The sequence below is a fragment of the Pinus tabuliformis genome, chromosome 2_1, assembly GCF_031772625.1.
Source record: "Pinus tabuliformis cultivar Carrire ecotype Pingquan chromosome 2_1, CPIR1, whole genome shotgun sequence".
In the NCBI taxonomy this organism is placed as follows: Eukaryota; Viridiplantae; Streptophyta; class Pinopsida; order Pinales; family Pinaceae; genus Pinus; species Pinus tabuliformis.
The window spans coordinates 776,430,265-776,443,655 of NC_142299.1; the positions used below are offsets into that span (position 1 = coordinate 776,430,265).

The 13,391-nt window shown below is 37.6% G+C and overlaps 1 pseudogene; it reads right to left on the minus strand.

Moving 5' to 3' along the window:
- Positions 1 to 3,815: 3,815 nt before the first annotated feature.
- Positions 3,816 to 8,545, minus strand: LOC149202878 (pentatricopeptide repeat-containing protein At4g14850 pseudogene; annotated as a pseudogene).
- Positions 8,546 to 13,391: the final 4,846 nt, after the last annotated feature.

A 13,391-nucleotide genomic window follows, 5' to 3' on the forward strand; every position in this document is an offset into this window, starting at 1 on the left:
AGATATTCATTGCAGTTGATTGGTTATTACTATTACAAGAAATTTATGGAAGGGATTGCACATTGAATCACTTAACTACAAAAGAAAGGAGTGAAGTTTGAATTGACATCAAAATATGAAGAGAATTTTCAATGCTTGAAGAATTGCTTATTAGTGCACCAATACTAAATATCGTTAATCCAAATGAAGGCTTGTGGTGTGCATAGTTGCATGCAAAGGACTTGGTGGAGTTGTTACTGAAAATGGACATGTTAATTTTTATGATTTCAGGGAGCTCAATGAGCATGAAAGGAAATATACCACTCACAACTCAAAATTGGTAGCTATTGTTCATACATCGAAAATGTGGAGCCATTGTCTCATGGACAAAATACTTGAGTTGAAAATAGACTATAGTGGTTTGAGATATTTGTTTGAATAGCCAACACTAATGTTAAACAAGTTACATAGGTGCCATTTCTCAGTGAATATGACTTTAAAATAAAAAAATATTAAAGACGAAGAAAACAAAATGGTTCATGCTCTCAATAAGAGGGTGCATAAGATGCATGTAACAACCATAAGCATGTACAATTCAGATTAAAAAAATCAGAATTTTAAACATTGGAATATCAACCAACATTATTTGTAAATCAAATCAAGCTTACAACAAGCTAATTTATAATAGTAATATAAAGACTACATGTTGGAAGAAGATGGGATTCTCTTGTATAGGAGAAAAATGTGTGTTCCTAATTCTCGAGATTTGAGAAAGTTGGTGTTGAAAGAAATGCATAATGTGCCTTACATGGGAGACCTTGAATATAAAAAAGATATTGTAATGGTAGGAGGCTAATATTTTTTCCCTGGAATGGAGAAAGATGTGAGTAATTACATCACCAAGTGCATGGAATGTTAGAAAGTAAAGGCTAAGCATAGACATCCATCTAGATTGTTATAGCCATTGCCCATTCATGAGCGGAAATAGGGGGTTGTCACAATATACTATATTACAAAGTTGTCAAGAACAATGAAATAACATGATTCCATCATGGCAATGGTGGACAAGATCACAAAGGGTACACATGTTATTCCAGTGAAGTTGACACATAAGGTAGTAAAAATTACAAAGATCTACATGAAGGAAGTTTCCAAGCTACATGGAGTTCCTACGGAAATAATGTTTGACAGAGATCCCAAGTTTACTTCTAATTTTTGGAAATGGTTGTTTAAAGGGCTTGTGATCAATTTAAATTTCATCATATGATCCAGAGTCAGATGGGTAGAATGAGAGAATCACTTAGGTGATTGAAGATATGTTGAGGATGTATGGTATGGACAAGCTTTCCACGTGGGATGATTATCCGCATTTGGTTGAGTTTGCATATGATAATGGGCATTACGTATCTTTAGGGATGAACCCAATTGAAGTGCTATATGGAAAAAAGTGTAATGCACCAGTGCGCTCAGATAACCTAGTAGATATAGTCACTAATGGACTATAGTTGCTAAGGAAATGGAAGAGAAGATGGAAACAATAAAGTAGAACCTTTAATTACCCAAAGAAATGAAAGAGCAGATGGTACAACGAAAACAAAACTTAAAGGCTGAATAGGATAGGAAGAAAAGTTTGTTGGACAAAGAAAAAACATAGAGAATTTCAAGGGGATGGCAATGTATTTTTGAAAGCGAAGGAATAGAAGAGTTTACTAAAATCGGGAAGCTACTCAAAATTGGTGGGACAATACTAGTGTTCCCTGCATCCATGCATGTGTGTAATGTGTTTTGTGTGTCTTTGCTTAAAAAGTACATACTTGATTCTAACCACATAATTGATTGGGCAGTGTTCTAAATGGAGCATGAGGTTGAGTTCCAAGTCCAATTAACGAACATATTGGATAAGTAGATCAAAGTGCTTAGGAATCAAGGCATCATCCTAGTAAAGGTTTAATGGGCCTGCTATACTCTTGATGATGATACATGGGAGGATGAGGAGGCCATGCGGGAGTAGTATCTGCAACATTTTGTATATAATGCACTAAGGACAGCGCAAACATAAAAGGAAGGGGAATGTAATACCCCAATTCGACCCTCGAGTTGTAATTGTATGTGTATATGATCTTTTAGGTTGGTGAGTCAAAATATTTTGGATCAAAGTTCCTATGTATGTATGTTTTGGGTTGGAGTCCCTATAACAATCAAAGGTTGGAGGGCCTATATTGTAATTTGTACATAAACATTGATTAATAAAATGTGTCATAGTTGCAAACCAAGCTAGACAAACAAGTATGGGGGGTTAAGGCTTGAGAGGGAAAGGTGAGGGGGACAAGAGGCCCAAAAATGCACTTATTTCAAAAGTAATAGAATATTCCAAGATAGAATCATATGAACGTATTAGCTTAAGTTATAAGTTTGTGAAAAGGTTCCTAAGGGTTGCTTCTTTTGAGTGCCACGTGGCAACTTAAGGGCATGCATACTTAAACCTTGTTTTCAATGGAAATCAAGCTAGTGTGAGCCATTCTGATTATATACTTTGTCATTCTTTGCCATTGTGACCAATGCCCATGGAATTCATGCTAGAGGTTGATCAAGGGAAGCTTTGTAATCCTATTTTCTCTGTAAATCCTTTAAATTCTAGGTGAATTCTATTGAGGACTCAATGCACAATTTTCATTTGGTTGCCTTAAAGAAAGCTAGAGCCCTAGAGCGAGAATTATTCGAGTTAATGCCCAAGATGTGAAACCTAGAGGGTTCCTAAAGACTCTTGAGTGCAATCGGAGTTCCTAGAGTGATAGAGTCTATCTATCTTGGAGCCTTGGAAGGGAACTTGGACAACGGGGGGGACTTTGGTGCAAAGAAGGGGGTACATTTGCTTGGATTGTGTAGGTTGATAGATGAGAGGTTGTAGGTTGAAATTGTTGTTAGAGTTTGGTACCTTGGCTAAAGAACACTTGCATTGTTGGTGAGACCTTAGTTTGGCCTAGGAAGAGTGCCTTTTCCCTAATAGGGTCATATCCCCAACTCGAGGGTGAGCTACTATTGAGAGAGCTTGAACAACAAAGTCTACAGCTAGGGGGAATGTCTTAGTGTACATCTAGTTGGTGCCATTTACACAAGATAAGTGTTGTGAAATGGTTTTGTATACTTTGTAAGGTGCCTCGGATGTATAATAAATGGTATCCGAGTTATTAAATTATTGTAAATACAAACTAAGATTAAAGAAAATTTGAATTTACAATATATACAAAATGAGAATTATTGTAACGTGGCTCGGCTATGAGTTGGGTATGTTACAGGCCTTACAATCATGAATGTTGCTCTCTATTTCTAGATTATGAATACAAGTATTGTAATCAATAGGCTGTATATCAATTCCCTCTTATTTACTCTTCTATTGCTTGTGTTCCTTTAATAATTACTCAAAAAATATTGCTTTTTCTGGTTAAGTACATTCCACATTAATTATGTGCCCTACCATTGCTAACATAGTAATGTAGCACTCTAACTTGGTGACACTGCCATAGTCTACCTACTTATGCTAGGATATACCTAGAAACCCTAACATCCTCCTGGCCTCTTTTGCACCTAAATTCAGCTTGAACCTTGTTGTTAGATACCTTGCAAATTGGTTTAAATGTCGGAAAGATATAACAATTTTCAAAATGAAGGGAAAAAATAACTGAATATATCCATCACCCGAACATTTAATATTGTAACTTAGCATTTCGACAATTGCATTCAAAGTTATATCATCCAAACTAGACATATCAGGACAGGCAATTGATGATATAAATAGCAGCAATAATAGAACTCAATGAATACTCTTATAGCTCATATCTATGAAGAATGTCATGTTCATCGGAACATAGAATAAAGGTGAAGCAAGTTTTTGAAAACTCAAGTTATCTCAACAGTATGAAGAGCAGTCAGAAGTTGGTGACACCTGTCCTAATGCATGTATGTTGAAGGAAAACGAGAAATGTTTAATGCAAACTCATCATCATTACAGACAAGTCAATGGTGGACAACTGTAAATCCAAAGAAAGTGATCCTAGAATCTTGTCTATTGTTTGCGTCTATGATTATCACCAATGTCCATACATGAATGTAGCATACCATTGAAATAATAAAAGCAATGACATCCCTCACAATGATTTCCATGTTAGCAATTTGAAATGATTTGATAGCAGTGTGGTGGTGATGTGGCAATCATAACACATTAAGGTTCTGCCTAACTTGTGTAGGCATCCCAAAGGGTGTGCTAATAAGGCCATAAGCCAAGGCCAACTTCTCACTATTGGGATGGAGAATATGTTCCTTCAGCCATTCCAGATCATAAACACAGTATGTATCTGGCACAAACCCTGCTTCCTTCGTCTGCTTCGGCAATCTGTCCAACATTGCATAGATCTTATCTGTATGTGGGTGTGACTAGTTTAGTTCTCCACAATAAATATATCCACTAGTTCCCCGCAATAAATATATCCAGTCCCTTCACCTCAATCCAGCCGCATCCTTGCTCCTTTCTAGCCCCATTATTATTCATCATTTTCCTCACTTTTGATACATCTTCCCATCTGGCTGTGGCAGCAGAAGCGTTGGACAACAACATAAAAATCTCCTGAGTTATATGGTTATTATTTGAAGAGGCATTCAGCTACATGTCATCCAACCTCTACGTTACCGTGAATTCTTGAAGCGCCAAGCAAAATCCCAACACGGAAGTAGTACTGGCATTGCATTGGTGATATAAATAAACAGTTTGCCGTTGCATTGACTATGCCCTCTAGCTAATTCATGAAGCCAGCGAACCCAAAGAGGTCAATAATAAAATATTAGAATAGCTTGATATCAAATAACTTGTCTACCCTTAAGTAGGAATAAGTAACTCTTGCCGTGTTCTTCAAACCTTATAAGCTTGTCCATGAGCTATCATGTAGTGGAAAGCACTGAAAACCATTCTATAATAAGACAACCATGAAAGTTAATTTCACTCGTGCCTTTCTGTGGATTGATTTTATGTTTGTACTTCTATCTTTGTTTCACTGAGAGCCATTGGATCACATTTCCTTCTGATGGAAATCGATGATACAAAGAACAGGGAGATTTTGTCAATTGTTCTACATGGTAACGAAAAGATCTCATCTTTTGTTGTCGTGAAAATGTTCAGTGAAAGACATTACAATATCCCCTATGGAAAATGTGATGAATAAGATGGAAGAGAATGATTTGCTGCCGACATAGAAGTTTTGAAGTTTTCAAGAGTTCAAAAGATAGACATTCCTTAGGGAATGATAAAAGACTTGGAATAAATTCCAGAAATCACTAGGGGCATGATAGACTTTGTCCTGATTCAGGGCAAAGAAACAGAACCATGACTGAACACCAAAAATGTGATGAACAACGAAACGAAGTGTATACAAAGAATCCAAATCAGACTTCATATTTATCTCATTTCATGTAAAGCCAAGGGAAGATGTAATTGGGAAGAAGAATATAACTTAATTGAATACTCTTAGCTGAAACCTGATCGCAATAGAGAGTGTCAAATTTCACTGGGACACACGACAAATGTGATCCATGAGTACTAGTAATATTTGTGTTGGAGATAAGTTAGAAATAGATAATGCTAAGCACCCATGGTTACCAGTCATAGAAGCTTGTATATTGTTTAGCCGCCTATGATCACCAATAATCCCTGCATGAACATAATCCATCTTTGAAACGATGAAAGCGGGTGATATCCCTGACAATAATTTCTCTATGGACTATCTTTGATATGAATTTGATGGCAGTATGGCAATCAATACACACACGGAGGTTTTTCTTGATTTGTATTGGTGCACCAGATGGTGTGCTAATAAGACCAAAAGCCAGTGCCAGCTTCTCGCTATGGTAATTGAGAATTTGCTCCTTCTGCCGCTCCTCCACATCATACAACACACCGTGTGTATCAGGCACATAACCTGCTTTCTTCATCTGCCTTGTCAATCTGTCCAACATTGCATAGATCTCAGCTGCTTGTGGGTGTGAACTGTCTGCTACAGTGAATGTATGCACTCTATTCCTAACCTCAACCCAGCTACATCCTGGCTCCTTTTTAACCCCATTATCATCCATCATTCTTCTCACCTTTGACACATCTTGCCATCTGCCTGCAGCAGCATAGATGTTTGACAGCAGCACATAGTTTCCAGAGTTATTGGGTTCCAATTTGAATAGTCGTTCAGCTGCTCGTGTTCCTATCTCCAAATTACCATGAATTCTGCAAGCACTAAGCAAGGCCCCCCACACAGAAGCAGTAGGTCTAACTGGCATTGTATTGATGACACTCTCTGCCTCTTTCACAAAGCCAGCTCGGCCATAAAGGTCAACTATACATGCATAGTGCTCTTCTCTTGGTGTGATACCATGATCTCTGGTCATTGATTCAAAGTAACGACAACCTTCATCCACTAGGCCTGCATGGCTGCATGCAGAGAGAACACAGACAAAGGTTATGTAGTCTGGTTTTATCTCTGCTAGTTGCATTTGTTCAAAGAGCTCAATGACCTCCTTGGCATGCCCGTGCTGTGCACATCCTGTCATCATGGCAGTCCAGGAGACTACATTTCGTTCACGAATTTCATTGAACGCTAGGAATGCTTCATCTATGTTTCCACATTTTGAATACATGTCAACAAGGCCATTACCAGTACATGTGTAAAACCCGAATCCAGTTTTGATGATGTGAACATGGACCAGCTTGCCTTGTTCCAAAGCGGCTAAGCTTGAGCAAGCACTAAGAACACTGGAAAAGGAAATCTCATCTAACTTAATGCCATGATGTTGCATTTCACAAAATATCCTATATGCATCTATATAATAAGCATTTTGAGCACATCCCACAATCATCACATTCCATGTGATTGCATCTTTTATCGGCACTTTCTCAAATACTTTCCGTGCATCTCCAATAGTCTTACATTTTGCATACATGTCAATAAGGGCATTCCCCACACATCCTTCCGACTCAGCATTCGCTTTGATCATCTGGCCATGAAGCTGCCTACCCTGCTCAAGTGCTGCCAAGTTTGCGCAAGCACTAAGAACACTGGAAAAGGTGGTTTCGTCCGGCGCAATGCTTTCATGAGGAAATCCTGTAAAAATCTTAACAGCCTCCTCATAGCGTGTGTTTTGGGCATATCCAACAATCATTGAATTCCACGAAACTCGATTTCTCGTAGACATTTTGTCAAACACTTGTCGTGCATCCTCTATACTCTTTGACTTGGCATACATATCAATCAAAGCACTATCAACGAAGACATCGGATTCGAAATTAGCTTTGCAGATATGGGAATGAACCTGCTTTCCAAGTTCGTAGAGCTGAAGGCCTGCGCAAACAGGGAGAATGCTGGAATATGTGAACTGATTAGGCACAATTCCTTCCCTTCTTATTTTCATAAAGAGTTTTAAAGCCTCATGAGGATTTCCCGTCTGGCAATATCCCGCAATCACGGTAGTCCATGAAATCACGTTTCTTCCATACATTCTGTCAAACACTTGGCGTGCATTCTCCATATTCCCGCATTTAACATACATATTGATGAGATTGTTGCCTGTGTAAACAATTAACCCATAACCAGATTTTAATATGCGGGCATGAACTTGTTTACCTCTTGCTAAGTCTCTCAGTTTGATGCATTCTTGCAGAAGACTATAAAAAAATCCTGAACCAGGCCAAGTCTCTTCGTGGTTCACAACTCTGACACCATTATGTTTTTCTCTCCAGCATTCTTGCACATCTTCTTCCAGAACATTGGAGATGCTACAGGTACCGAAGGAAATGCTTTTCCAAGATTGGATTTGGACAACAAAAGAATCGATTTTATTGAGAAACCGAACGCGAGTAATTGCAATGTGTTCCAGGGATGCTACTGTCCTCGGAAAAATGAAAGGATTCATCACTTTCAACTGCCGACTAACTAATAAGAGACTGGTTTGTTTTCAAGCGCGCTGTTTGTAATGTTCATAGATGCTGAGTGAAAATTATATGCGCCCGCTAGAGCTGGCGCGTATCCGAAGCGAAGATCAGATGAGGGTTTCATACCTTTACAGTGGGAACAAAAACAGATTGTGTTCGACTGAAGATTTCATGAAAGTATTTGTTTACGGGTGTGTCAAATACCACATTTTGATCATTACATTGATGAGGGTAGTTTACTTTCAATCTTGAACACTAAGAAACTGTGCAGTAGCCAGCAAACAACAGTGTGTAGCACCATTTGGATAGCGCCGAGAGTCAAAATCGCTGAAGCGTTCTGAGAAACTGTGCAGTAGCCAGCAAACAGCAACAGCGTGGAGCACCGTGCGTACCGCGCCTAGAGTCAAAATCGCCGAAGCATTGGATGCTGATAGGTGCAGACACTCGTATTTTGGGTAAGCTTTCGGAATTGAGCCAAGGTATGAATGCGATTCAGACTTCCTCAAGCGATAAAATTGGAAAGAGCAAAGGTTTCAAACTTTCCTTCAAACTTCATAATTTTCAACGAGACCAAAGAGCTATAAGGAGCAACAAAGTTCAAGTTTTGTGGATTAATTTCTAAGAAAATAAAGGAATTATTACTCCTTTATATTCATCATTTATTTAGAATTTATGAAAATTCATTTTTAAAGTATAAATTTATTTTTGTTTAAAAATTAGTTTGCATTTTAACTTATTTTTTTTCTAAGCATTGAGTAAATGTAGAATTAAGATGGATCTAAATTGGTTTAGTTATTAATTATAATTATAATTATTACATTTTTTAAATTTTTATTATTATTATTATTATTATTATTTATCTAATTTGACCAATCAAAATGTTTAAAGACATTACATGTCTTCCATATTGGGCTCTAGAGTGCCTCTTAGAACATGATAATTGAACCAGCGCATAATGATTAAATCAAGTAATGTATTTGCATGACCTAAATCATGTCATCTCTATTGTACATGAGAAGCTGGGTGCATCATTAATTTTACTTTCAACTATTTGCCTTTTAATTGCTTTAGTTTTTTAGTCAGAATTATTCTAATTTTCATTAGAACATTTCTATATTATTGGTTTTTTATTTGGATATGCATTATATCTCTCCCTTATTTGTCATAATGTTTCATAATATAGAAAAAGGTGTTGCTTAGTTTCAATCTCTTCACTTTCACATACTTAACATAACCTTTCTTTTCATAGCTTTTTTGGTTGTTCCCATCTTCCTATTTCACAAGTGACATCTCAACCATGTTTTTCATGCCATGTAATGTTAAGCTCCAAGTAGTTTTTCACTTTAGTCTCTTCATGTCTATTGAAGTTGTTTATGTATTACTGTTGTTTGCTTTTGATGTTTTCTCTTCATTTCCCCCTTCTTGTGTCATTTTTGTACATGTCTATTCAACACAATTTTATCCAATGGGTGTCTCTTTTATTCTATATTGCATTCTTCAAACCTTTCCCTACACTATGAAACCCATGTTTTCAACCTCCTTTTAAGTTCTTGGTTGATTTTAACTAGAATCATGTTGTGCATGTCTACCATTGTCTATTTGTATAGAATTAGTTTTCTTAGTGCCTCTAATTCTATTGTGCATAATCTATGGTTAGTAGAATCTCATAGGTAATGTCTTTTACTCTTAACCAACTTGCTATCATGTATTTTTGTACTCACTCAATTGGTTTCATATGTTTCTGATATATTTGATCCCCATACTTTGCATAAAGTATTTGGGTAAAGAATGTTTGAAAGAAGGATCACAATATTGGCTAGTCCCAAAACTTTGTCCTACGTTTATTTCACAAGTGAAAGAACGTCGTACACCCTACTTGCATCATTTCCCTTGTGCATGAATCCCGCCTTAGCTTCTGATTGATATCTAGTCCCAAATATTTAAAAGTTTGGGTTATTTTTTGTCAGCTTGCCTCCAAAGTTGATTCATTGTTGTTTTATTTATTTTTTATGTGTGAATGTTATTATTTTAGTTTTTTTTTGGTGTTCACATTCATTCCCACCTTTAAAAAAAATGACTCTAAGACCTCAAGGTGATCATGCAAACTATGTATTGTCCTAGATTTTAGCATCACATTATCTACATAACAAGATGATCTGTAAAATATCGTGGATATTCTACTAGAATAGTTTGTCACAACAGATCTAATAATACTACTAAAAGATTTACTATTAAATTTCCCTTAGATTTTATAACAGCACTAGTGAAAATTCCATGTAATAAAAGTTAATAAAGGAAAACTAATAACCAAAGATGATGGGACACTTATTCCAAGCTGAATGTTGGACAAAATCTTAATGATGGGGATCACTTGTGATTGTTTATGGCTAAGGAAATTGACAAAGGCAATGGCTAAGGCTTTGGAAAGGAAAAATGACATTTTTGGCACATTTATTTATGAAAATAATGGAAATTAGAAGAAAAGAGAGGTGAAAGGTCACAGGTTGCATTTGAGGACGAAAATGAAAGAAAATAATGGAAAATGGAGAAAATAGAGGCCTCATTAATAAAAAAAAAAGGCTTTTGAGGATCAGTTGGTAACCTTTTGTCAATTCAATGTTGGAGCTCTCTCATTATTCTCTCTCTCACATACTCTTGGAGACTTAGATTTTTCTTGAATCACTCTTGGAGGGTGTGGCATACTTGGATTTTTGGAGCAAGAAGGCAAAGGAAGGGCAGGAAAGTGTAAGAGGGCATCAGGATCAACAACTACATCAGATTTGCTTGTAGGTACTGAGTTGCATGTATGATTTTTTCACTAGTTTTGGCATGCATGACATATGCATGTGGATTCTTGGTCATGATCTGTCATTGGCATGGAGGATTGCCTGGATTGGCAGTGGCATAGCCTTGTCATTTCTTGGATAGCCATGGTGATTGTGGGTTTACTTTCATTGTTTTGTTTTGGTTGGTTCTCATGTTTTTTTAGCTTGGGTTGAGTTATTAGTTTCTGGAAGCCCTGGTTGGGCAAACACTCTAGAAGCCCTGTAACAACTTGGATTGAGTTACTAGTCCTAGAAGCCTTGGTTGGACAAACGCTCTGGAAGCCCTTGGTGGGTTGAGTTACTAGTCCTGGAAGCCTTGGTTGGACAAACTCTCTAGAAGCCCAGCAGCAGTTGTGGGTTGAGTTACTAGTCCTGGAAGCCTTGGTTGGAACAAACACTCTAGAAGCCCTGAAAGGCTTGGATGGAGACCAATCTGTTGATGGTTTTCTGATTTCCGACTGTGAGGTGGAACCAATGTTTGATGGGTTAAGGTGGATGGCCTCTGGAAGCCATTGATGAGTTTTGATTGATGTGTTCTATGAGATCCCACATTCATGCTTGGAATATGGCACGAGGGTGAATGGTTGAAGAGAGATTTGGCTCAACCCTTGTACGGTTGGGTGGAACGTGGAAGTCCCATCTCGGTTTTGGATTTTGCATCATTAATGAAAGGTTATTTCTCCTTATATTTCTATGAGAATTTTGGTGGATTATATGTGGTCCATATGGTTGTATTTTCATGAGTATTTCTGTTGTTATTATGCTGGTCATGTATGTGTTTTATGACAGCAACCATGTATGGCTTTCATCATGCTTTTACTTGTAATTGAATGATCAATGTCTCTATGACCTAATGGATGGAATTGTAGTTGATGTGTTGAGGCATCAATGGTTCTTAGTGAATCTCAGCTAAGTATGAGACCCCTATGCTCAAAATTTTTCTTTACACCTGTAGATTACATATTCATGATATGTTTGACGAAATGTCTATCGTGGTCAGTAGGGGTCTAGTCAAGGTCTTAAACAAGTATTTACTTTTAGTACTGTCATTTCCATGTTATTTTATTGATCTGAAGAGATGGTTCAATTCTGGGCAGTGACCTGGGCTCTGGGCCTGACAAAAGTGGCTCAAATCTCGGGGACACCGGCATTATACTGACTAAATGATTCTCTGGATGCTAGCAGGCAAGCCTGTGAGAGAAACTTTGGGTTTCTGGACGATGTCATGCCTACAGCATAAGAGCGATTAAGGCTTAAGTTATCCAAAAGCTCAGTGGGACCCAAGGGAAAGTTGTCTAAAGTGTTGGATTGGTTCTTAGGGGTCTTAAACATGATGTTGAATGTCTATATGGTGTGTTTACGTCGATTCCACTTCCTTAACGTGACTTAGGAGGTCGAATCATATCATAGCGGCCTCTCGTCGCATGTTTACCCCGACTGACCGATTGCTTGGGTAGATGTGGAGGAGGTTTTTACAGACTGGTATCAGAGCATGGTTCACCCCTCCAACTAGATGGGCTATGTGTTGGTCATGCATGCATGTCATTTGCATGTGTGTCTCTCACACTTCCATTCCATGTGCTTGTTGCATATGTATGATGTTGATCATGGTGGTAGTGATGTCTTCTTGTGAAACTTAAGGTTGTTGTTGTGGAATGCAGCGTCGTGAGTGTATGACTAGTTACATGTCAACTTATGTCACTTACATGTATTGTTGTAGTATGTTTGGTTACATTCTTGTATGCTTGGTTGCATGTATCATTCTTGTAGGTTTGGTTCAAGTATCGTTCATTCATGCTTGATCATATGTGCTTATGCATATGTGTAGTTGGTTACATATTGCTTATGCATGTTCATGTTTGCATGTGGTCAAGTGTACAATGATGTAGTGGTTGTTTTCATGCATGAGGTCATGGTATGTGTTTTTGTTAAGGTAATGCATTGATGACTGGAACCTAGCTAGAATGACGGTTGCATGGTCATATGCTTTCTTATTAAGTTTCTATATGTTTTCATGATTATGCTATAGATGTATCACGTTGATTTTTTGATCTTGCAGACAAGGTATCATCCCCGAGCTATACTAAGGTACGTTGGTTCATTGTGATTTGGTTTAGCTAACATGATATACCTTGCAGGAAGAAATATCAAATTGCTAGCAAAATGGTTGACTACAAAGACTCTCCCTATGAATCTGAAGAGTAGTATGGTGTTGGGAACTCTTCTGATTTGGTAGTTATACTGAGAAGTTTAAAGGAAGAGATAAGGAGTTGTAAGGTAGATAATGATAGAATCATGCAGGCACAGGAGAAACAAGCAGAGGTAAATGCAGTGATACTTTAGAGTTTGTCAGATTTGTAGCGACAAGGACCACGTGACTCGGATCAACTATGAGCAAGAGGATATAACTAACGAGGCATATGGCAGTAAGTCGTATGGTGGTCACAGGTTAGATAGAGATGACACAGTCAAATATGGTAGATTGTTGGACACTCTGGATAAGAGAGGGGATAGACACAAGTATTATTCTAGTTCTGATTCAAATAGGCATCATAATCATCATCATTATCATTATCATCCTTAAAGGACGAGTGATAGGGGATATTTGTCACATGAGTTTA